Below are 27380 nucleotides of genomic sequence, written 5' to 3' on the forward strand. Positions count from 1 at the left end.
TCTTCAATATACGAGCCATTCCTTTTGAAGTGCTTATGTATGGCATGCACAAGCCATGTGTCAAGCACCTTACTCATATTATCTCATTCAATCTTCACAAAAACCCTGAAAAGTAAGTATCATTACCTTCTCTTTATGAGTAAGGATACTGGTGTTCTGAGAGATTAAACTCCTTTTCCAGAGCCACAGCTTGATGTTCTAAATTCTTCAAACAAAACAGAGTGAGAAGCCACCACTGTTTATACTCATAGCTGTTCTCAAGATAATACAGTTGACCCTTGAACAACACAGGAATCGGGGGTGCCAACTCTAATGCTGTCCAAACTCTACATGTAACTTCTGACTCCCTCCGAAGTTAACTACTAGAAGCCTGCTGTTGATCAGAAACCTTGCTAACATTATAGGTAATTAACACATACTTTACACGTTATGTAAATTATATACTGTATTCTTACAATAAAGGAAGCTAGAGAAAAAAACGTTGGGAAAAAAATACTAAGAAAATCATAAGGAAGGAAAATACATTTCCAGCACTGCAACGTAAAAAGTTCACACATAGGAAGTGTGCCTGGAGGTCCTGCAGGTCTATCTCTTGCTTTCGTAGCATCTGAATGGACAGAGCCAGGAACATCCCTTCTTCCACACCCCAATCACCCTCCAGTCTCTCTTCCACTTACAACCTTCCAAACCATCTCAGCCACCCTCTGCCACCAAGACCAGCCAACACTGTTTTTCGAGTTTAGCTCTTTACTGCCGATGGACCACGTGTCAGAATTATTCCACCTGGTGAACATGCATTGGCAGGCCTCTTATACCACCTCTCTCTGGGCTTCTATTCTCAACGTGACAATGGAGCTTAAGAGGGCATATGTCACTTCCTCACTTCTTTTGTGCTGACAAAAGAGAAACACAAGGGCACCCCAGCATCTCTTGAAGAAGCAAAAGCAGAGTGGTGACCTCACCCTCTTCCACGATGTGCAGAAGCAATCCTATTGTGGAGCACGCTATGAAGGCACACACACAAGTTGTGTCTTTCCATAGTGTCAGCTTCATTCAATCATAAAGCAAGGCTAACGTAATTGCAAAGCGGCTTCAGGATTCCAAACTCAAAGACCTGTCACTCGGCATTTAACTTGGCTTCATACACATCACACAAAGCACAGGACCATATAAAGTCACACAACAAACAAGATCCAACAAGGAGTAAGAAGCTAACGAACTCAACTCGAAGTCCATCCATGAGCACACTGTTGAGATGGGGTCTCCGTCAGGTCAGGGTCGGCTCTCACCCTGTGCAGCTAATTATGTTCAAGCCGTGGAGAATCTCTGTTATGTTCCAACATCAGTTGGGTAGAGCCTTCTGTGGCAGTTGCCTTTTTGATGTGGTGAGACCTGAAAGGGTCAGTGTCAGGAGAGTCTGGCAGTTTGCTGCAAAAATCTCTCTTCTATAAAGGAATTTAATCCTGCTTTGGCCTTAGCAAACCTGCTCTGGTTCTACTTGTTATCCGTTCTGGGTGTCATTAGCCTGTGCTGGTTTGGGCGCTATCTGGTCGGAGCTGCACCACCCTTGGCTGCTTGACACGAGTGATTCCATCTTGCTCTCTGCATCCAAGTGTAAGTATAGACCCATAGAGTTCAAACCCATGTTGTTCAAGAGTCAGCTGTACTATTTTTCTCTAAATAGTTTACAAAGACTTCCAAGATGATATTACTCTTCTTTCTTCATTTCTTTCACTTAGGAAATTCTCACGCATCAATGACCATTTAATCTGGCCCTTCCCAGGTATTTACATGGCAGTCAGGCAATCAGAAGGTCAGCAATATCTAGCTGGTGTCCTCTCTTAGGTGACATCTTCATATATAGTGATATCTGGAAAAAAAAAAAAAGATGGTGGTTTCAACAGCTCACAGCCAGGCCACATGCTATCATTACAATATGCAAAGAAGCCTCTCAAACATTCTTTTCTGTCTAAGTTAAGGTTTAGGCAGAAACAGATTGAGATTTATGCCCACAAATCTCAAGTTCAAAATTATGGTTCCCATGACAGTCATAACTTACCCTCAAGCACACAGGTAGTATTTTTAGTTGTTAGGTTATAGCAGGAATGTTGTAGCCTAAAATACATGTGTGATATGTTCAGATTACAGCTAATACAAGATTGGCTAATTTAGATTTCCTTTACTCTAAGGTTGTTTATATTTACACCTAAGCTGATTCACTTGAGTGTGATTTTTGCACTTAAAGGAATGTGCATTTCAAATTCGAGGGGGTAATAATTACTTGCAAATTTAAATTAAAGTAGTTAGAGCTGAAAATAAGCAGTGTTTGAGCTCAGCATTCAATGACAGGTAGTGGGAATAATATAACCTCAGAGCACGTTCAAATACTTAAGTTAAGGAGACTCAGAAGGAAGGAAGGTTGTCTTGTTATAAGGAAGGAGAGAAGCCTCAAGGTTAAAATAAACCATGCAGGTTACTATGTGTATTAAATTCTGTGCCCTCCAGGCACACGCATACAAGTAATTCTTCTAAATGCATTCATGTATTTAAACCCATTCTCTAAATGCACAGCAGAAGGTTTTCAATCTTGAAAACCAGCATGTAATCATGTGCCTGGGCCTGAAAATAAACTCCTAAGAAGAAAGGAGAAACAGGAATGAGACAAAAGGAACCGATATATATTTAGCCTCGTCCTTCTGTTTGAATTTCTCAGGTACCAGTGGCTACGTTGGGAAAACTGTGAGTGGTTTGGCTTCAAGTAGATGGTTAGATTATCTTGAGTCAGTCTCAGGCTAACCTGTAGAATGTGCCTGATAGGTGACAGTTGGGGGCCTTTACTCTTAAAGAAATGTAAATTTGTGAGACAACGTTTAGATATTCAAATTCTTCTTTGTCCATAAATACTACATATTTTTATATGCAAAGATACCAAAGTAGATTCTCTCTCACATGCGCGCGCACACACACACACTAGGGTTTTCTTTTTTAATTCACTTAAAATCTGAACTATGAAAACATTGCATTCTGGAAGGCAATGGTGGGTATAGGATTACTAAGGAGCAACAGACTTGGAATATTTTTTTTTCTAAGATTTTATTTATTTATTTATTTGACAGAAATCACAAGTAGATGGAGAGGCAGGCAGAGAGAGAGAGAGGGAAGCAGGCTCCTTGCTGAGCAGAGAGCCCAATTCAGGACTCAATCCCAGGACCCTGGGATCACGACCTGAGCCAAAGGCAGCGGCTTAACCCACTGAGCCACCCAGGAATAATTTTTAAATGGACAAGAAGCATGGAGGGAGTTATTTAAAATTAGAGGCGCACGGGTGGATCTGTTGGTTAAGCATCAGACTCCTGATTTTGGCTCAGGTCATGATTTCAGGGTTGTGAGATCAAGCCTGTGTTGGGCTCCATGCTGGGTGTGGAACCTACTTAAGATTCTCTCTCCCTCTTCTTCTGCCCCTACCTCACATTCTCTCTCTCTCAAAAAACAAAAAACAAAACAAAACAAAAACTTTTGAACAAGCATTTTACTTGGTCTGCCCCTCAGCTTTTCATATCTAATTATCAAAATCACGGCTTTTAGAAAATAAAATGTGTTTGAAGTGAACCAAACTTTTTGAGATTGGATTAATACAGTAAACTAATCACATGTATACACCTGTTTTCCAAAGTTTCATTAAGTGAAAGATATATTTTAAATTATTTATTTTTGTAAGAGAAAGCATGCAAGCATTCACACAAGTAGGGCGAGGGGCAGAGGCACAAGTGGGGGGAGGGGCAGAGGAAGAAGCAGACTCCCTAGGGCAGGGAGCCCCATTCAGGGCTTGATCCCAATACCCTGGGATAATGACCTGAGCCAAAGGCAGACCCTTAGCCGACTGAGCCACCTGCCCAAAAGATATATTTTAAGGTAGTGGTTCTCAAAGTGTGGTTCCCTGAGCTAACAGCATCAGCATCTCCCAGGAACATATAAGAAATGCAAATTTCTCTTACTTCTCTCCGCATCTACTGGAATGCTGGAGTAGAGGACCAAGGAATCTGTTTTAGCAAGACCTCCAGGTGATTCTGACCCAAATTAAGTTTTGAGAACCCCTAGTTCAAAAGGAATAAATCTACATTAGCCCCAAAACAGAAGAAAGCATCACACCCACAAAAATAATAATAATAATAATAATAATGGAAACACTACTGAAGAATAGAAAGCACACTGGATTGTGATACTCAAAGCAGCAATATAAGAGAAAACTAAAAATCTTATGTCTACTCGGGTGGAAGAAGTTGAGGAAAAAGAATACCTTATTAAAGAAAAGTGGGGGGCTGTTTAGGGATGGGGGACTGAGAAGCCCTTGGTGATTAATTTAGGTGGCTTCCTTAGAACACCTGGGCAGGGCTGACCCCTCTTCTACCTCCCTGTGTTCCTTCCCCACCCCACCAATGCCAAATCCTAGGCACCTGTGGCCTTTACTCATTCCAACAGAGGTTTGGGGCTGTGTCAGCAAAGCAGTACCGGGGCCTCTGGTGGTTACTGATGGGGAAGATAAATGACCCCATGCCAAGGACCTGTGGCTGTCTCTCCTCAGAAATATTTTATCTCTCCCCAATGGTCATTATTGACAAAACAGGGTAATCTCTACAGATAGGCAGGCTGGGATTCTTAATTAAAGAGATGAGCAGTCAAACAAGAATTATAATTACTTGAAGAGGGTCCACACCATGAGAGGAGCACCAAACTCAATAATCAAAAGACCTAATAAAACTAATAAAAATAAGCTAGTAATCAGTAAAGAATTTAGGAATCCGTTACATTCACCAGGGATTGCAAACGGCTATGCAAATGCAACTAAAAGTGAACTGAAAATCAGGTTTGCTTTTGTTATATAGAGAGAAAAAAGAAGGGCGGTAACCCGAGGCCACTGTAGCATTTCATTGATATCATCAGGATCCATATTCTTTCCATTTTTCTGCTCTGCCATTCAGTCTGGATTTTGTCCTGATGGTGGCAAGATAGCTGCTGAAACTCCAGATCACATAACTACATCCTCTGAATGAAAAGAAAGGAAATAGAAAGACAGCCCCAACAGACTTGGCCAAGAATTAGAGTTTATACCCACATCCAGGTGCAGGTTTTTATGAATTACAACATTTAGAACAGAGAGAGGCAAGATTGTTCACCCACAGAGTGTCTACCTCACGAGTGTAATTATTATATTTGGAGAGATTTAAGAAGATATTGCATCCATAACAAATTTTAAATGTAATTGGAAAAATAAAAACTCAGTTATGAGCTAATAGCATAATGGACAGAGCTGAGAAGCAAATTAGTGAGTTAGGAAACCAACCTAAAGAATGTTAGAAAAATACCCAGAACCTTAGAAAGTCACTGAATCTAAAGCAGGAAAATTGAAAAATATTCATGGAGGAATTCCAAAGAACAAAGGAAAAAAAAATCAAAAGAGTTTCTGCAGATACAAAACAGGTTACCCACTCATATTAGCTGAGAATAAGCCCCTTCTATTGTCTGTCCCTTCACTCTGTAATCACCAAGTAAACGATGCTAGCCCCAGAACCTAAGAATACTTGGGTTGATTAAAACTTCCACCTTTCAGCTGATACCTGCAACAATGTTGTTAATACTTAGATATTATCTGAGCATTGCATAGGATAGGAAATAAAGACTAGATGGACACTTTAGTTGATCTCTAACACATGGTGTTTCTTTTACCAAAATCAATAGAATAAAATTTATGGCCTGAACCAGAGAGATGCAGGCAGCCCCAGGTTTGGCAGACATTAAAGCAAACAAAGGTACACTAACAGGTAAAAAATAAAGTGATACAAAAAGATTTAACAGACTGATTCTGGTAAAAGAAATTAGATATTGCAGTATTAATATTAAACCAAATAAAACGTAAAGAAAAGGACATTTACTGGTTTAAAAAAGGGACATATTTTACATTTATAAAAGGTACGAACTGGAGAAAATACATAACAATAGTAAGCTTTTATGCACTTATGAACACTATTCTGAAACCTATAAAGCCACAGATAATAGAAAAATTGTAAGAAATGTGAAATTTTGATCTCTCTCTCTCGTAGGAATAGACCAAATAGAAAAAATGCTAATAAGTGTGATCTATACATATATCATATATATTCTCCTTCTCTTTTCCTCTTAATATCATAAAAGCTAATTCTTTAGAAAGATCAATAAAATCAACTTTTTGACAAGAAAGTAAGAGAAAAGACATAAAATAAACAGCGTTGGGAATTAGAATGTAGCGTGCCTCAGTTATAAAGATTCTTTTAATTATAGAGAAGATAAAATATAATTTGCACCAATAATTCTAAAAATGTATGTCACATAAACAATTTCTCAGAAATACTGATTCAAAACCAGGTAGAAACATTAATACTATAAAGCAAAAACTATAAAAAATATAAAAGTCAAAAACCAAAAAATGCCCCTCAAAGTATGGCTGGATTAGGAGACTTTAAAATCTATTTTATTTTTAAATTATTTTAATAATTTAATAATGAATAAACCTATTTTATTTTTAAATTTTTTATTTTTAAATCTATTTTGTTTTTATAAAATCAATTTTCATTAAAATATTCTATTGTATTTTTAAATCTATTTTAAATCTGGGCACCTGAGTGGCTCGGTGGGTTAAAACCCCTGTCTTCTCTTCAGCTCAGGTCATGATCCCAGAGTCCTGGGATCAAGCCCCCGCCCCCCCATTGGGCTGTCTGCTCGGCAGGGAGCCTGCCTCCCCCTCTCTCTATTGTCAAATAAATAAATAAAATCTTTAAAAAAAAATCTATGTTAAATCTATCAAACAAAGAACAAATCATTCTACATCACATAAAGCAGTCTAGAGTGTAGAAAAGTATAAAAACAATTGGCAGTTAATTTTTATACCAAAGCTGGAAAACACAATACAAATAAAAATGTAGGCTAATATAATTTCTAAATATAGATTAAAATCATAAATAAGACATTAGAATATAAAATCCATCATTCTATGCACAAGTGCGGTTTATACAAAGAGTGTGAGGATGATTCACAACAGAAAGGGCAATTTGAGGGATGCCTGGGTGGCTCAGTTGGTTAAGCTGTTGCCTTCGGCTCAAGTCATGATCCCAGCATCCTGGGATTGAGTCCCACATTGGGCTCCTTGCTCAGCAGGGAGCCTGCTTCTCCCTCTGCCTTTGCCTGCCACTCTGTCTGCCTGTGCTCACTCTCTCTGACAAATAAATAAATAAAATATTAAAAAAAAAAAAAAGAAAGAAAGAACGGGCAATTTGAGAAAAGTAATCATTAAGCTTGGAGCCAGAACTACCTTCCAGTCCTGGGTCAGGTCAACCACTTGGCTATCTGAGCTATGGTAATGTTTCTCTATAACCCCCTTTCCACTTAAAAATAAATCATGAAAAATAAGATTTTAGAGACTGGGGAAGACTATTTTATAATATTTTTAATCACGGATCATTAGTCTACTCCTAAGACTTGAATGCCACAATTTCTGAAGTAAAAGAATAAGAAATCAAACATTACTGACAATAAGCTGATAGTTAAAAAAAATAATTACAGAAGGTAAATAACTAGACTGGATCTGTAAATTAGCAAGAGCTACTCAAGCACATGATGCTCAAGAGTGAATCTACAAAAAAGCCGGCTGAATCTGAAAACCATGAAGTCCAGCAATTTAAGCCAAGCACAGAGAGACAGAGACACGGAGAGAAATATCTCTTTTTCTGACACCTTCTAATGCTTCCTCTGTGGTTGACCTTTATGAGATGTTGGTAGTGAAGTACTCTTATGCAACTTTACAAAGCATCATGAGATCCTATGCCATCCAACAGATGGGCTTTATACAACCAATAAAAATAAGTTCATAAAGAAAAAAAAGTCTTTAAAGAAAATGCCTCTAAAACAATGTGAATATTTTTATAAAGCAGAATATAAAATTGTAAGTAGAATGTGACACCACTCTATTAAAAAGATAAACACATGATTTTATATATTATATGTTACATAACAAACACATAAGCTTTGGGTTCTCATCATCTACAGCCATCTGGATTCACTTTCCTTTCAAAAAAAATAATAATATCTTCAATTTTTCTAAACATTGCACCCTTTTATTGATCCACTTCTGCATATAGTCCTCTCTTCCTGCATCCCCTTCTTTAAGGATGGACACTCCTAATCTCATCATTCCTGGGAGTATCATTAACGTAAGGCTGTTAAGTGTGAAGATTCTCATTAAACGTTGAGGCTTATGGAGGGGAATTACCCTAGCACATATGGGAAACTATTTAAAACTAGCCGGAATAAGGGGAGATTTTCCTATTGTGTATTGTCTGTTGTAAAGCTACAAAAATGAAAGCATTGTGGCACTGTATTCAGAAGAGATGGATGGAATCAATACCATATCCAAAAATTAAATCCAGTTTAAAATTCAATCCAAAGTAAGAATTTAGTATATAGTTACGAAAGTACTCCAAAACAATAGGAACAAAACATAGTCTTTTTTTTTTTTTTTCAAAGAGAGAGACTGGAGGTTATCGAAGCAGAGGGAGAGGGAGAGAGAGAATCTTAAGCAGGCTCCATGCCCAGCACCGGAGACCAGCACTGGGCTGGATCTCATGACCCTAAGATCATGACCTGAGCTGAAATCAAGACTCGACTGTTTGACTGACCAAGCACCCAAGTGCCCCAGACACATATTTTTTAATAGTCAGCAAGAAAACCAGCAAACTATTTTTGGGGGGAAACTATTTTTTAATTAGGTTAGATTCTGTATCTCATACTGTATTCCAAAATAAATCTAAAATGGCTTAAAGATTTATATAAACAAAATTAAAACATTCAATGTTAAGCAATAACACAAGCATATCCTGCTAAAATCTTGAAGGAGGGAAACGAAATTCTGAAACGTGAAAGAAAAATTGGATACCTCCAAAGGAACAGGCAAGTACATTCCTGCTCTGCAGGGACTCTGTTTTGTCCCTCTCCCTCTGCTGCTCCCCTGCTTGTGCATGTGCTCTCTCTCTCTCAAATAAATAAATGAAGTCTTTAAAATATAATAATAAATAAATCCAAATATGTGAACTAATTTAAACATCCATCCATGTTCTTCCATACATGTTACATTTAAAAATAATGTGTTTATATTTATTGACAATGAAAAGACATTCACAAAATGTTAATAAATGGGAGAGGGGAATTATTACAAAACAGTATATAAAAATATATATATAAAACAGTATATAATTTTTTTTTCATGTTCAAACATAAAAGTAAAACTGTATCATTTCCTCGGTAACAAAGCTTCCTATGGCTTTCTAATATCTACAGAACAGCCTGACTTTCTAGCATAACATTTGAAGCTCTTTACATCAAACACTCCTTTTCCTCCCTCAAGAGAATGTGCTTTAGTCACACAAATCTATTATCCTGTCCCAAAGGACTGTGTGCTGTCACATTTTCATGGAGCTCATGCTGTTCTCTCAACCTGGAAGGAGAAATCTTCCACATTTGCTTCTTAAGGAAATTCTCCTCATGCCTCAAGTCTTTGCTCCAATGTCACCTTTCACTGGAAGCTAGCACTAAACCCACCCCCACTCCTTCCTTACATTCTCACAGTACAATATTTAGACCTTTTTTGTACATCAGCATTTTTGACAAGCTTCCTCCACACACACACACAGTGCTGAGTGTAATGCTCGTAATAGAGGCTCCGATAAGTGTTTGCTTAAATACAAGCCTTTAAATTTTTAATTATTTGAATAATTTCTCAAACAAGATGAAAAATTAAATAAATCTATCATTTTTTGCACTCCTGTTTCTACTAATTAAAGAAGAATTGATTGAAAAAAAAACAGTGCATTAAAGTGCCTCCTAATTTGATTTGACCCCCTCAAGGCAACCTCTATTAAGAATTTAGCATATATACCCTTTCACAATTTATTATGTGTGCTTAATTGTTCTATAAAAGTGGCACCATAAAAGGAAATTTTTTTATCAGATTAGCAAGATTCTTCTCCCCAAGGCTCTCCCTAAGCCTTCTTCCTGCTTCTTTCTCATATTAGACAAGCATTTGCTTTCAATTTTATTCAACTCCACCCATAAATCCTCAATTTGCCAGGTGCTTTCATGATATGGATGCAATAATTCACAGCAATTCTGCTGGTCTTTTTGGATCTGTCTGTCGGAGTGACTCAGGCATCTCACCCCATCTGAGAACCTCAGTTGGGCTGACTTTTGGGCTTTAAGTGGTTTAAGTGATCCTAATGAAGTCTTAACGAGGTACCCACAGAAATTACGCAGCCACTATCTCCTGAGCAATATCTTAAAGCTTTGCAAATAGAGAACTTGGCTGGGGAGCAAATCCAGGGTCTTCTTGAGCTCTGCTTCTCACAGTTTTTGTCACAGTGAATCTTTAGTCCCCTACATCTCCGATTTCAATTTCTTGATCAGTGAGGGATAGAACTTATAAACATGTAATGTGCGTTGACTAGCACCTTCTCCAAAATATCCCTGCCAAGCTGGTCTGAAACTGCCACCAATATTAGACGACAGAAGAGGGGACCCATCACCAGTATCTGGCACATGGGAAGGGCTCAGTAAATATGTGTTGAATCATAACTAAGTGATGGCAGAACAGGCCTGAGCAGAGGACACTCTTTCAGCTTTTTCCTATGGGTATGGATTTAGCCAACGCTAAGACACAGAAAACGTGACCATGGGGACAAGAATGGAGCACGGAAATCACTCCTCGGTACACGAACTTGGGCAGTTGTTCCTTCTGCTGTGTTTCCAAAGCTGGCTTTCCAGCAAATGGAAAATAATAGTGATGGTGATGATAACTCTGAAAGATTGGAGATAATTACCGTCCTCACGGAGTCATAGATGAATGCTTTCGCCTCTGACAAAGAAAAGCTTTTCCAAATCTGAATATGTCTTTACATCAAGCAGGCACTTCTCAGACCTCTCACTCAACATAAACTTTACTTTTCAGCAAATCGTTTGCAGATGTCTGTGAGCTTCGGGCATGTAAGGGAAGGAGTGGTAACAGACTTTTCCGTAGCACCAGTCACCTCGCTTGGCTTGTCCGGTGACATTCTGGGCTCCCAGGTGTGGCCTCAAAGTGGGAGAATGTTCCAGCAGGACTGCGGCACCCAGCAGCTGCCTGCTGAGCTGATTCAGAGCACAGCTGTTTGGCTCAGAGGACGGCAGAGAGGAAGAACTCTCTGCCTGCCACAGAAGTCAGCTGGGATATCTGCTATTCTTGCAAATTGGTCTATATTAAATACGTAATTCAAGGACTAAAATTAAAACCAAAATGAGCCCACAATGTCTGGAACAGTCTTCAAACATTCCCGTCATAGCTGTGCTTCTTTTAATACAACCAGCCATCTTCGGAGGCTCAAAAGGAATTTCCTCTAAGCAGAAAAGTCTGAAAAGAGTTCTTCAAAGATCCTTGAGGAAAACTCAACTCTGACGGCAGGAAAGAAAAGTTCAAGATGCCTCAGAAGACTACAGGCGTGGGAAATTCTTTAGACTGTCAGGGAGAGAGGAAGTCATGTTTGATGATACCTAATACAGTCTTGGGTTAGAAATCCTGCTCAAGACTAAAAGAGCAAGAGTGCTATCAAAGGCCTAAACTTGGAAAGTGGGGACCCAAGAACATAAATACATATACAGAAAATATTATGGGGCGCCTGGGTGGCTCAGTCAGTGAAGCGTCTGCCTTCAGCTCAGGTCATGATCCCAGGGGATCATGGGGATCGAGGGGATCGAGGGGATCATGGGGATCATGGGGATCGAGTCCCGCCTCCCGCTCCCTGCTTAGCAGGGAGCCTGCTTCTTCCTCTCCCTCTGCCTGCTTCTCCTCCTGCTTGTGCACCCTCTCTGTCTCTCTGACAAATAAATAAAATCTTAAAAAAGAAAACATTAGCTGCATGAATGTATATATGTGCTTAAATATTAATGCTGGGATGATGTCCAAAATATTGAACTACTCTAGCAGCAGTTAGTTCCAAACAACTGTCCCAGTCTGTTTAGAACTAATGGGTTTCCTGGGATATGGAACTTCTGGTACTAACCCTGGGATAGCCCTGGACAGCCAGGATATTTGGTCACCCTAGGCAAGGGCGCTAACCAACCTGAACAGACATCAGCTATACCCACCTGTGTGGGCTGGTAGATGCTCTGTCTAATTGCTCATCCTTGATGTCTGATGATGTTTGAATTAGGTGAACCCTGGGAATCATAGAGTCCTGTATTTGGTTTCCCTAAATTTCTCACGCTTTCTCCTGCCTCCGTGCCTTTGCACAAATGGTTCTCTCCACCTAGAAAATCCCCAGCCAACATCTGTAACTTCCTGCCAGAAGACCTCCCAACCCTTCAAAAACTGAATTAAATACATCTCTGAAGATCTTCCCGAGGACTCTATATATACTCTTATATTCAGAGGGAAAATGTGAAGTAGAAAGGCTTCTTTTCCAAAGAAGCAAAATTGCTTATCTCCATTACTTAACGCACAAGGAAGAATCAGTGAGCATCTCTCACCCCCAAATCCTGAATCAAAGTAATTTTTATCACAGTTGGTAACATTCTCCAGGAAGCCACTAAAAGCTATCAAGGGTTTTTGTGCATCCTGCCAGGGCCCCAGGTGCAGCAGAAGAAAATCTGAAACCAAGGGGCACCCAGCTGGCTCAGGCAGTAGAGCATGTGACTCTTGATCTCCAGGTTGTAAGTCCTCGTCCCATGTTGGGTTAGAGATTACTTAAAAATCTTTTTTTAAAAAAAGGAATCTGAATCCAGTGATTTTAGGGACAATAATTAAGACCCACTATTTCCACATGTCTGGGCCACAGCCCTGTTAGTAAGAGAAATAGTCTTCTTCAGCTTAGGTTAGGCCATGGTGTCTCTGACAAAATAATTACACTGAGTTTTTGAGAGATGTAATTAGTTAATAAGGCATCAACAGTCCCAGAAACTGTTCTAGGTGGGGCGACTGAACCAGAACTAGAGGAAAGATTTGCACCTTCCCCTTCTCCCAAGGCCCACTGCCCTCCCAACTACTTGAGCCTGCAAGCATCAGGAAAGAACTGGAGTTGAGCCTTCTCTAACAGGAGTCACGGGTGTGACCTGAAGCTAGAACCACGTCAAGGAAATGAAAACACCCATTGAGACTGGATCAGTTGGGGTCCCACCAGGAAACAAATGGCACGATCACAACAGGGAAATCCAGAGAGAGTTTGATGAAAGGTCTATTTACAAAGGTGTGGGCAGGGTGTAAAGAAACCACAAGGGATTAGTGTGACTCCTAGGGCTGGAACTGCAGGTGTTACCGCCCTTAGGCAAAGTGAAACAATGGTTACCAGAACCTGGAGACAGAAAATGCTGAGCAGAAAGAGCCATATGACAACAGCTTGACACCTATGGTGACAGTACTCAGCCAGGGGACAGTGATAAGGCAGGAGAGAGCTGACCTCTCTGCTCTTCTCCTTCCAATCTCTTGCTAATGATCCTCTTGGGACCAAAGGGTAAGGGTGCCATCAACATAATTTAGGGTCAACTCCCAATGCACAAGACAGAGTGGAAAAATGTACAGATCTGGAAGACAAACAGAAGGTGTCCAGCAGGTGGACACTCACACTGTGAAAGCCTGCATCTTGTGGTCATTTCCTTCAAATGCACAAAGAAATTCCAAACTCCAGGTCCCTGGCTGGCTCAATGATAAAGCATGCGACTCTTGATTTCGGGGTCATGATTCAAGCCCCACATTGGGTGTAGAGCCTACTTATAATTAGAAAAGAAAATTCCAAACTACAGTTGACCTTTGAACAACACAGGTTTGAATTGCCAAGTACTTACATGTTAATTTTTTTTTTTTTTTACAAATACTGCACAGTACTGAAAATGTATGTATTTTCTCTTCCTTATGATTTTCTTAAAAATAATTTTTTCTTTAGCTTGCTGTATTGTAAGAATACGATATATAATACCTGTGACATACCAAATATGTGCTAATAAACTGCACATGTTATCAGTAAGGCTTCCGGTAAATAATGGACTATTTGTAGTTATGTTTTGGGGGATACGTGTATTTTTTATTGCGCAGGGGTGCAGAATTGGTGTGCCTCCACTCCCACATTTTCAAAGGTCAACTGTATTTAGAACTTGAATCTTGGCAGTGGTTAAGAGCATTGGTGAGACTGCCTAGATCTGGGGCAAGTTGTTCCACACTTCTAAGACTTGGTTTATCCACCTATAAAATAGGCACAATAGTAATACATATTCATGGAGTTGTCGAGATTCCATAAAGCATTCAACATAGTGGATGGTAAATAGTAAGTGCTTAATACATGTGACTATTAATCCTCCATTTATCACTATCACTGGGTTTTGCTAAATATTATATATGGCATGCCATTTAATGTTTTCCTACTGAAGAGGCTAAAGGGTCAAGGGAGCAAGGGGAAGAATAAAAAAGTCTTCTCCATCCCATCTCTGGCACCAAGAGAAAGAGTCACCTCATCTCCAGACATGCTAAGACACAGATGCCATTGTGTCAACCAAGAAACCCAGAACGTCAGAGAGAATGTCTGCAAGAGAGATGGCAAAGCCAAACTTCCCAATTGGCTCATGTAGATTAAAAAAAATCCATCCCCAGGAAAGGGTTGGGAGGTCCACATATTCCTATTATACTTAAAAGGGGAAATAGACCCAAAAAACGAAATTGAGTTTAAGTAGGATAATCTATATGTTACACAGAGAAATGAAAACTCTTCGGCAAATCAGTGGTGATCTTAACATGGGTCTGACAGAGTGAAGAACGTAGGTTACCTCTGACAACAATAAAAGTCATAGTCTGCCTACACTTTCTGTTATATAACTGTTGGGCCACAACTTACATGTTGGAGGAAACCGATGCCACTCAAGTGTTCTTGATGGTTTGGAAGCACAGAGTTTCCTCTCTATATTCCACCACAAGTATAATCCTTTATGGTAAAACTTCCTGTTTGACAACCTGACATAGCTAAGTGAAAAAGAGAGAAGTAGTATTGGCAAGTTAATAGCATTCTATGGATCCATGAGTCACTAATTAGTGTTCAGTGTCAGGTAAGAATGCAGATGCAGAGACAGCAGAACACACAGTTTCTGCCAGGGGAATAAATATGAATTGGGAAGGGCGCCTGGGTGGCTCAGTGGGTTAAAGCCTCTGCCTTCTGCCCAGGTCATGAACCCAGGGTCCTGGGAGTCATCGAGCCAGAGCTCTGCATCGGGCTCCCTGCTCAGCTCTCCCTCTCCTACTCCCCTTGCTTGCATTCCCTCTCTCACTGTGTCTCTCTCTGTCAAATAAATACATAAAATCTTTTTAAAAAATGAATTGGGAGCAAACAAAGGTCTGACACCAAAAATATGCATGATATCATCCCTGGACTTAGCATTTTAGTCTTTCATTATCTTACCTGTTTTGATTCAAGAAACTTACTAAGACATTGATAGGCTATGGACTTTTTTTTTTTTTTTTAATATAGCTGGTGGCTTGCAAGTTTTTTTTTTTTTTTTAATAACAGCTTCATTGAAATACAATTCATATACCATACATTTCAAGTGCATAGTTTCAAATGTACAATCCTGTGGGGTGTTTTTTAGTATATTCACACTTAGTGTAACCATCAGCACAATTTTAGAACATTATTATCATCTCAGAAAGAAACCCCATACCCTTCATATATCACTCCTTTGTCCCTGTCTTCTCCTCTCCCCAGCCCTAAACAAACACTAATCTATTCTCTGTCCATATGGATTTACCATTTCAGGCCAATTCATGTAAATGAAATGATATAATAGAAGATTTGTTGCTGACTATCTTCTTTCACCGTAAGGTTTCAAGGTTTATCTGCATTGTAACATGTATTAGTGCTTCATTCTTTTCTATGACAAAATATTGAAAAGATATATCATATTTTGCTTATCCATTCATCAGTTGATGAACATTTGGGTTGTTTCCACATTTTGGCTAAGTGAATAATACTATAAACATTCACGTCCAAGTTTTTGTATGGACACATATTTTCATTTCTCCTGGGTACGTACCTAGGACTGGTATTGCTCAATTATATGGTAACTGTATGCTTAACTAATTCAGAAACTACTATTTTCCAAGATGGCTGCACCAGTTAACATTCCCATGACTCCTTCATCTTTACTACCACCCTCATAACTATTGAAAGTACAAAACACAGGGTTATCCCTAATCCACTCACATCCACAAATACTTCTTCTCCAGAATAAAGATTCTGTTCTTACTTCCTCGTTTATTCCCAAATGCCCATCAATAACAAGTCATAATAAATCTTCCAAGGATTCTAACAAAACCTGTGTTGTCCTCTGCAGTATCCCTATGAAAGGAATTAATTTTATTCTCAAAAAAAAAAAAGAAAAAAGAAAAAAGAAAAAAAAAACTGAACTGGGCAGGAAGGGCATGGTTTTTTCCATTAACCTAATCAGGAAACAGAAACACAAGAAAATTTATAACATGCCCTAGGAAACATCTAAGTGCTGATACCAGGGTATCACATACTTCAATCTCTTCCCTCTAGTTGGAATGATAAGATAGTAACATAAAAAATAACAATGCAAGATATATGTGCTATGAGTCAAACGGGTGACAAGAGTAAAATATAATAAGAGTGTTGTAAAGGTGAGAGCTGATGAGGAGGATAAGGCTATACTGGAGACAAAGGAGAAAGACACAAGGGAGATTTCCTAGAGGAAAAGGGAAGGTGGCCCTGGAGGTGGCCTTGGGGAATGTGTAGAAGTTTGGGGGTGTGACAGGTTACTTTGCTGCCCTGTAAAGCAGCAAAACCAACAACTTGGCAAACGCAAGCGGAGATAGGGATGGGTAGTCCGGTTGGAGTGCCAAATACTCCTTTACGTTGAGCTAAGTAGTAATAGGTTAAGGGTTCAAAGAGAGATATCAAATTAAAGAATCTGGTCTTTATCCAGTGGACAGTACAGAAAAACTGACAAAAATTTTATTCAAGGATTTTCGTGATCAGTGGTGTGCTTTAATGATACTATTGTGGTAATACTGTATGGAAACAAGGTAAAAGGATACATACTGGGAAGAGAAACACTAGTTAAAAGACTATCATGATAGCTCAAGTCTAAGATAACAAATATCTATATTAAAGGTTCTTTTTTTTTTTTTAAGATTTTATTTATTTGAGAGAGAGAGCATGCACACACAAGCCAGAGGACTGGCAAGAGCAGAGCAAGGAGCCCGATGCAGGACTCCGTCCCAGGACCCCAGGATTCTGACCAGAGCCAAAGGCAGACACTTAACCAACTGAGCCACACAGGCACTCTATATCAGGGGTTCTTTATCAGGGCATATGTTACTCCCTAGGAGATATTTGCGATGTCTGGGGACATTTCTGGTGGTCACACAGTGCAGAGTCCTTCTGGCACCCATTGGGTAGAGACCAGGGTTGCAGCTAAACATCTTAGAATGCGCAGGAGTCCCTACAACCAAGAGTATCTGGCCCCTAATGTCAATAGCGCCAAGGAGGAGAAAACCTGGTCTAAATTAAAGTAGTAGCAGTGAAAATAAAAGCAAATGACAGATAATAGAATTATTTTCAAGGGAGAAGAGGTAGAGCTTGATGATTGGCTGGGTCTGGAAGCAAAAGATAGGGACTAGGTGGTTTAAAACATGCTTGGCAAAATCTAATAGCAAAAACAAAATTTTTTAAAGAAATTAGTAGGAGGAGGATGGAAGAGTGTAATGAGTATATATATGCTTGTTTGTTTTATAATGAATGTATTTTTGTAAAGATTTTATTTATTTATTTGACAGAGATCACAAGTAGGCAGGAGGCAGGCAGAGAGAGAGGGGAAAGCAGGCTCCCCCTGGCTGAGCAGAGAGCCCGATGCGGGGCTTGATCCTAGGACCCTGAGATCATGACCTGAGCTGAAGGCAGAGGCCTAATTGACTGAGCCACCCAGGTCCCCCTGTTTATTTTTTTAAGATTTTATTTATTTATTTGTCAGAGAGAGAGAGAGAGGGAGCACAAGCAAGGAGGGCAGGAGGCAGAGGGAGAAGCAGTCTTCCCACTAAGCAAGGATCCTCATGTGGGACTTGATCCCAGAATCCTGGGATCATGACCCCAGTGAAAGGCAGACACTTAACCAACTGAGCCATCCAGGTGTCCTGAGTATATGTTTTTATTTTCTCCATATCCTTTTCTTTGGAAACAATCTATTCTTCAAACCATAATGGCATTTGGATGGGAAAGATCACACTCCCAAACCATCTACAAGTGGTACTTTGGATCTAGGTCTAGCAAATCAGGATCTACCGTAGAGTCAGCCCTACTGAATGGTTCTCTAGGTGAGCACGTGATCCAAGCCGACCAAAGAGAGTTCTTTCCAAATTATGCCCATGTCACACACAAAGCCAGCCTGACTGAGACTTAGAGAGGCAAACCAAGAAACAGACTCTTAACTTTGGAGAATAAACTGATAGTTACTGGAGGCAGAGGCAGGGGTGGAAGAATGGGTGAAATAGGTGATGGGGATTGAGGAGGACACTTGCAATGAGCACTGGGTGTTGTAAGTGTTGAATCACTGCACACCTGGAACTAACCATATACTGTATGTTAACTAACTGGAATTTAAATTAAAATTTTTTTAAAAAGTTAAACAAAGGCAAGCAGAGTGGAGTAAGAAGAGACAGGAAACCAGAGACAGAGAGTGAGAGAGAAACAAATTTTAACTGATTATCGTTTAGGTTCCTGGATCTAGCTATGCCTGAAATACAAGATTCCGATTTTCAATTAGATCAAGCCAATACCTTTCCTCCTTTGCTGAAGCTAGTTAGAGTTGGATTTCTATTTCTTTCAAATGAAAAAGTTTTAGCTAATAATGAAAGAATGAGATTAGCTTTCAATGTGTTAACAGATGGAAATTTTATCAGTGAGGGAGCAGCTAGAATTTAGAGAAATAAGTTAAATTAAGTGATGCATTTTTGAACTTATTTCTTCAGAGGTGACAGATGTCAGAACAGTCGTGACCCTTTTGAAATAGGCCAAAGATAGAAAGGCTTGGTATTTCTTTTCCAACTTATAAGAAAACAAAAGGAATCATATATTATATTATTAAGTCTAAATTAGTAAATTGTGATCATTCAGAAGTAGCAATTCTAATAAAGATAATAAGGTTACTTAAGAGTTATTTAGAACTCTTTGTGGTTTCATCACATGTAGAAGAGCTTTGGATTTGTTCAGTTCTAGCCCAGCAATTGTTAATCATTTGCCTATTTGCTCTTAGATTTCTTTTCTCTGCTTCTCCTGTTCTGCTTTGTACCAAAGAGGTTGGGTTTCTGCAAAACACATTGCCCAGGCTTCTTTGCCAATTGGCTTCCTGTTAGCTTGGCCAATAAAAGTCATTAGCAGGCGTTTGGAGTATAGAAGGTGGGGAGAAGCCAGAGTATGCCTCTCCTTCTTTCCTTGCTTTGGCCAGTATTTCTGACAGTGTTTGTGTCTCTTCCATGTCCCAACCTCCTGCAAGAAGCCCTTATTCTTGGTGGCCCAGACAGAGAGAGAGAGCGCGCAAGTCAGAAGACAAGCAGCTGAGCAGCCCCAGCTCCTGAAGTCTGGTGAAAGCTTCTCCTCTTTCTTTTTTTTTTTTTTTTTTTTTATAGTTTTTTTTTTTTTTAAGATTTTATTTATTTATTTGACAGAGAGAAATCACAAGTAGATGGAGAGACAGGCAGAGAGAGAGAGAGGAGGAAGCAGGCTCCCTGCTAAGCAGAAAGCCCGATGCGGGACTCGATCCCAGAACCCTGAGATCATGACCTGAGCCGAAGGCAGCGGCTTAACCCACTGAGCCACCCAGGCGCCCAGCTTCTCCTCTTTCTATCCCTCCAGCCCTGGAAGTGCTGGCAGCTTCTTGCTATTCCTAACCTCTGGCTTTATCATTTGCTGTTTGCCTTTTTAGCTCTTCCAACACTTTTTTGTAAGAAGTTCCCTGGGTTAAATCCTTCCAATTAAACCACCTGGTTTGGATTCTCTGTTTACTGATTCACTTGCTAAGTATTTTAGTCATTTTGGAATGCCATTACAAAAATACCATAGACTGAGTGACTTAAACAACATTTCTTTCTTCAGGTTCTAGAGGCTACATGTCTAAGATCAAGGTGCTGGGTTGGTGGGGGCGGCTGGGGGGAACAGTTCCTGGTGAGAGCTCTCTTTCTGGCTTATTGATGGCCATCTTCTTGCTGTGCCTTCACATGGTGGAGATACCCTCTCTTGTGTCTCCTTGCATAGGAGCACTAACACCATTCATGATGCTCTAACCTCATGACCTATTTACTTCCCAATGCCCCACCTTCAAACACCATCACACTGGGGATTAGGGCTTCAACATATGAATTTGGGAGTGGGGGATGTTATACAAGCATTCAGCTTATAGCATCTAGTCTCCAGTTCAAATCACCAGGACTGGTGATGGACAGGGGTAAAAAAAGGAACCCTTTGACCATTTTAACCCTTAAATCCAATTAAATAAGGTATATACAACTATGTTGCCGGTGGACATAAGAAAACAAAATATAGTTCATAAGGAACCTGTGATGTAAAGCCATATATAAACAAAATAAAGATATGAAATGTTGTAGGAGTAAGTTGCAGAGGTCAGAGGAGAGAGAGATAGATGTTAATTGCAGGCATCAAAGGAAGGCTTAATGAAGGAAGTAAGACCGGAGCTGAGAACTCTAAGGGACAGAAAGCCAAACAGTGGAGAGCAGAATCACAGACGGCATTATGTGAGCAAACGGGTGGGGCATTAGCAAGGAAGCAGGAATAAACACAGTGTGTTCATGGAAGGTCTGACTAAAATAGAGGCATTTATGGGTAAATTGGTTCAAATAAGTAAGAAAAGGTCACATTGCAAAATGCCTTTAGTCGCCAGAGAACTGTGAAGTCTGTGGGATCAATCCTAGAAAAACTCAATGGTGAGACCACATCCTTTAGAAGATTAAAGCTATACCCTCCCCCCCCCTTTTTTCTTATCTAGTCAATGAAACACAGAATAAAGAGTCTGAAGGCTGGCTTTCGTTCCCATTTCCTAACCCATTTTTATAACCTTAAAATGTTTCTTAGATTTTAGGTCTCAGTTGCCTACTTGCAGAAGAGTTAATAATATGTAAAATTCATCTGAAGATTAAGATATTTGTTGATTTGTTGTTTTTCAGATAGCTAAGTATTTTTTAGATATTTATCCTATACCTAATCGTCTGCTAAGCCTAAACTTATGAGGTCAGTTTTTTATTTTTCCCAAGTGCCCACTTTGTTCCCTCATAATAAAGAAGATGACTAGACATTGCATAAGAGGAAAGAAAGAAGGGTGTTTCGTCCAGCACCTAGTTCTAAAACATGCTGAATTTAACTCTGACCTTAAAAAACCAGACTGGAAGAAACAAAGTAATATTTTAACATAGTCTGCTAATTACTTGTATTTATTTTTTATTTTTTTTTTAGAGAGAAAGAGAGTGCACATGCAGGCGGTGGGGTGAGTAGGGATAGAGGGAGAGGGAAAGAGAGAATCTTAAGCAGGCTCCATGCCGAGTGGGGAGCAGGACACAGGGCTTGATCTCATGACCCTGAGATCATGACCTGAGTCAAAATCAGGTATTGGACGCTTAACCACTGAGCCACCCAGGTGCCCTTGTTAATTGCTTTTAAAAAGTAAAAGTACACATTGACCCAAGAATGGGCATGTCATTTGAAATGTGACTGTTTTTTGAAAATGAAAATAGAAAGAAACATTATTGCAAAGACTCATATTATTCTAGGACTTATAAGTGGGTTTCCTTGTCAGGTAGCTGATGAAATAAAATTCTACATTCCGTTTTTATATTAAAGCGAATTTGTTTTGTCATGTGTATTATAATTCGCATTAGAAAAGCTAGTAATCATTGTGCTGTTAACTCCACTTTTATTGCGGGAAGAATGGGCGGAAGCAACATCTTAGCTCTTATTCCAGTGCCAGGAATGAATTGCAGTTGGAACAAACGAAAGACTTAATTATAGCCTTTAAGTCAAAGCGGGAATAGTACACGTGGAACTGAAATCTTATCCAAGACCCATTTTTTAAAGAAAATAAAGGTGAACTGGAATTTTAGCTTTGAAGAAGAAATCAGACAGCGTCCACCCTTCTGTAAATTGATATAAGTAAAAATTTGGTTAGCATTGGGGGGTCTGTGAAAGGATTTTCAACTGAGTATGTTTTGTAGACCTCCCCCAAAACAGTTTTCCAGTGCTGATAAGAAAAAGAAATACGCTAGATAAAAGTCAATTTAACTTTATGAAATAAAGACGTCTGTGACTTGAGCATAGTTTGCCAAAAGGTAAAATTTCGTTCACGGCTTAAGCTGAGAGCAAAGGGCATTTAACAGAAAACACAGAAAAAGAAACCTCTCCACCGAAGGCAAGTCAAAACCCACCGGAGTCACATAATCATGTCATTTGGTGGAATGAGCTGGCCGGGAAATGAGGAAACATGAATCCAGAGGGCGTTTTCAGTTCTGAGTAACAACATGGCAGGACAAGTCCCCTTAATTGTTGTGCTTCTACAGGATGATGGTACTGAGCAGTCTCCTGAGCTCAACAAGATTTTCAGCTAACCCTTAATTGTTAAGTCATTATGACAACTACTGATGTGTCATCCCTGCTGTAATTGCCGCAGGCTCTTTCTAGCACCTGTTTTGCATTTACTGTTGTATTCTGAAACTTAACACAAATGTAAAATGAGACTATTACTTCTGTCAAGTGCACATACACATTTGCTGTAAAACATTGTTGAACGTGCACACAACACAATGGGAACGATCACTTAATGTTGTACAGATGAGACCAGCTGTTTGAGCTCCGAAGGTCAAAAAGTATGAAAACGAAAGGAAACAAAACAATAACCACAAAGAAAATCACGCAGTTAATCCACAAGCAATTACATAAAAATCTTGAAAAGAGAAGAAAGCAGCTTGGTTGATTTTTTGTTGGGGACGAGGATTTGCCTCTGTGCCCACTACACATCCTCCACACCTCCTCAAAAGCCTGCCCCCCAACACTACTTATGTGGCCAAACCTGCGTCCAGTTCAACCTCATGGCCCATGAAAGGATTAGAACAGGGTGGCTGAAAAGTCATATAAAAATGGGGCCTCGGGGGGCACCTGAGTGGCTCAGTGGATTAAGCCTCTGCCTTTGGCTCAGGTCATGATCCCAGGGTCCTGGGATCTAGTCCCACATCAGGCTCTCTGCTCAGCAGGGAGCCTGTTTCCCCCTCTCTCTCTGCCTGCCTCTTTGCCTACTTATGATCTCTCTATCAAATAAATAAAATATTTAAAAAAAAAAATGGGACCGCGGGAAGCAGAAGTGAGCCACTTTCCTATCCACATCCACTCATCTCCTCCACCCGTATGTACCTGGCAGGCAGCTTGGAAAAAGAAAGCCTTGGATGATCACCATTTCTTTCTTTCTTCCTTCTTCTTCTTCTTCTTTTTTTTTTTTTTTTTTTTTTTAGATTATTTATTCATTTATTTGACAGACAGAGACACAGCAAGAGAAGGAACACAAGCAGGGGGAGTGGGAGAGGGAGAAGCAGGCTTCCTGAGCAGGGAGCCCGATGTGGGGTTTGATGTGGGTCTCCATCCCAGGACCCTGGCTGGGATCAGGACCTGAGCCGAAGGCAGAAGCTTAACGACTGAGCTACCCAGGCCTTCCAATAATCACCATTTCATATTCTTGAGCTTTCTCTAAAAACACTGGTCCTTATCTAAATGTGTTTAAACTGAACTTATGCAGCAAAGGTACACCCACATTTTGATTCCTACTGATTGAAGTGGAGGTTTATGGGATCTAACCATAGAGCCCAGGCTGTCAAAGGCAAAAATACTCTTTGCTGGTAACACAGAGGAGCTCATTCGCATCACAGTATTAAAAAGATATGTATCAGGAGATAGCTGTGAGATCAACACACAATCAACTTTCAGTTCTCTTCCCCCATGCATCTCCAGAGGGACATAAATGCCTTCCCTCTGACAGCTGGGCACTGTAGAGCCACAGACTGCGGGGCTGGTGACAGCACTTCCTTTAGCCAAACTGACCTGCAGGACCTGCTGAGTTCCATCAGCCCCACACTGGTCACCACCTTCGCTTTGATGCCTCGATGTGGGTGTGTAACTGACCATCTATAGAGGGAAGTTTTCAAATCTTCTTGTATGAAAACCACCCAGGGGCTGGCTGGCCTTCTCTGCTCTGGAGCTGAAGTTATTTTGTCTTAGAGCTGATGTCTCAATTCTTTCTTTAACATGAAAGCACAGTGGATCAACAGGAGTTTTGAAAATCTATACGCAGGAAGATTTATCAAGTCTAGTCCATTTTATCATCATTAGAGGGGAGTTTCGAAAGTATATCTTCCAACACGAATAATCTGGAAAAGAAGGAAGTTAAAATAAACTGCCTAATAGAGGTATGACATTAAAGAGGAACGTAAAGTCCTGCAGTGGCCATTTAGGATCTAATTTTTTTTTTTAATTTGGACCACAAAAAAAATATGGAATGATGTCAGTAGCTAAAATCGCAGATGCACAGGGACTGCACACATGAAGCTACAACACAACTGATATTTGGAAGTAAATGAACTTGTAATCCTTAAAAAAAAAAAAAAAAGCAAAAAACAAAAAACAAACAAAAGACAAAATTCTCATAAAAGAAAACACCAGGCTGAGAGTTTCCCAAGATTTTTTTTTCCTATTCTTTCTGTAGTAGATAAAAGGCAGCGTATATCTTACAGAAAGAGAAATCAACTCACAGGACACTAAGAGAATAAAAGATTGTTAAAAATCACACAGTGAGGCTATGCTTGCTTTTTAGACTCCAAACACATAACTCGAACCCCATTACTGCACGGTTGTTTTAGAGGGGATTTTTACGTGACAGCCTGTTTTCTTTCATCGCCAAAGAAAAGGAAATAAAAGATTCCACTAGATATATTGGAACAGGTTTAGGTATTAAAGAGAGAAAAACATTTATTGTGTGGTGTTGTTGACTTAACGCTCCATGCCGCAGAGCCACTAAAAGATACTACTTAGCACCTTCTTGGAAAGCCAGTTGAAAGTTAGCAGATGGTTTCTTTCACAACAGTTTTGATAGGCACTTTTCCTGATCTCTTAACTCTGTGATGGATGAGGTATATTTTTTTTAACACAGAAATCGTATGGCCGACTGTGAGGATAGAAGAAAGAAACAGGTGTCAGGTGATAGACACAGAAGATCAAGTTCGACTTGAAGCACTGTTTCCATTTTTTTCTTTTCTTTCTTTCTTTCTTTCTTTCTTTTTTTTTTTTTTTTTTTTTGAGTTGAAAGTCAAGAAAAGGGCTAACTCCCTACAGAGAGGAGATTTTTAAGATGAAAATGCAAAGTTGGGGATTTCAGACTAAAACTGTCTTTCCATCATAGAAAAATGCATGAGTGTTATGGCTTTGGGAGAAGATTAAGGGAGAAAAGGGTCTCCGGCAAAGACCCGTTAAGGCTATGAATTGTTAGGTTAGGACGGTGTAAGTGTAGCAAATTCTTCTTACTCTCTGTGAATAGTGCAGAAAGATACATAATTGTGTCTGGGGACTTAAACGACACTTTAAAGATTTATGACTTAAAATGAATGTAAAATATGAGTCTAGCAATGCCTGCTTTTTTTGTAGCTGCTACAGGGTTTGATTTGCAAATGCATTTGATCCAGAGAAATGGAACTTTGTAATTTACCCGCCGGCATAACAGATGATCCAACGTTCATTTAGTCCCTTTCCCTGTACTGCTAACAGAATGTATTATGATTTAGTAAAATTACTCAGTATTTGGAGTGGGGGCTAGGGAGATTTAGAGGTGAGAAAGGGTTACATTACAGAACGATGTCTTCTAGGAAATAAACTTGCCTTAGGGTGATATAAAATGAGCAACTGGTGAAGGCAGTTACATATTTTTTTTTCTTTTTTTTAGCTGAGTCCAGTAATACTTGACAACTGGCATTATCAGTACACACTTATAACTATATTGCATTTCCCTTGGCTTTGCTCTTATCTTATTTAATATCCCTTCATAACTTTTCACTTAAAACATAGCAAGGAGATGTAGAAAGAAAATCATATGGGTGCATAAATAATTCATAGGCACCCGAAGGCATAAAAATCATGCTAGACAAAAACAAGTAGTAAGGAAGGTGAACAAGAAGTTAAATTTAAATGTTGTTAAAACACACACACACATCAAAAAACCCAATGGAAATCTAACTGAAGGTGTCTGAAAACGAATATAAAATGATATCTTTCTCTCCATGAGGATATATGTAACCTTGCTCTTTGGCCCACATCATAGTAATTGAACTAATTCATCAGGGATTGTCTTAAATTTGAGGAACTTTAGTGTCTGTTAGATTATTAAGGTACTGAACTGTGAGCTCAGCTCAATACAAAGAGATTTGCAACTCTATTTACATAGTGTTCTTTACCTTCTAAGATAATATTCTGAACTCTGCCCAGGCTTTCTTAGAAGCACTTGTCAATCCATTTACAAACTTCAATGGTCTTAAGTCCCCAGATTCAGAATAACAAAGGTTCTGGTGCTGAATAAAAGATAGTGACTGTACTTTCTTTCTTTTCTTTCTTTCTCTTTTTTGTTTTTTTTAAATCATCTCTACACTCAATGTGGGGCTTGAACTCGCAACGTTGAGATCAAGAGTCTCATACTCCACTGGCTAAGCCAGCCAGCAACCTCTGATGATACTTTTCAGAGATAGTATATGTGTTTAAAACATAAGTTTCTTTGAAGGAGAAAAAAAATTCAATAGCCTTAGATTTGAGAATACTTTACAAAGCAGCCAACCATTTTTATATATATTCCTGTAGCATGGCAGGGTTTGATAGCTTATTTTCCCATAAGTAATGAAGCATGTACAAATACAGAATAAGAATATACAGTAATCCAAACCCCTAAAATTTAATTCCTAGACATGAAAGGCAGCCAAATTACTTTTTATTTATTAGTGTTATACTTCCCTGTTTCCTTTTATTCTTCATAAGATAGATTAATGATAATAATAATGTTTAACATTTATTTAATATTTACTATACGTCAAACACTATGCTAAGTACTTTACAAGATTTATCCCATTCAATCTTCCTAATAGGCCTCTGAGTTACCCACAGTTAACAGATGAGGGAACTTAGATAAGAAACTCAGCCAGTGAGATAAAGCTAGTAAATGATGGAGCTGGATTCCAGCAGTCTCTATCCTGAATA

The 27380-nt window shown here is 39.3% G+C and overlaps 1 long non-coding RNA gene across 1 annotated transcript; it reads right to left on the bottom strand.

The window, feature by feature from the left end:
- Positions 1 to 479: 479 nt before the first annotated feature.
- On the bottom strand, positions 480 to 22656 carry LOC101676759. Its single transcript, XR_200473.2, has 3 exons — positions 22532 to 22656; positions 14931 to 15055; positions 480 to 1870 (listed from the first exon to the last, which is right to left on the bottom strand). It is a non-coding gene; the product is annotated as an uncharacterized LOC101676759 (long non-coding RNA).
- Between the last annotated feature and the right edge of the window lie 4724 nt (positions 22657 to 27380).

Source organism: Mustela putorius, unplaced genomic scaffold (genome assembly GCF_011764305.1).
Source record: "Mustela putorius furo isolate JIRA1106 unplaced genomic scaffold, ASM1176430v1.1 tig00000682_pilon_pilon_pilon, whole genome shotgun sequence".
NCBI classification, from domain to species: Eukaryota; Metazoa; Chordata; class Mammalia; order Carnivora; family Mustelidae; genus Mustela; species Mustela putorius.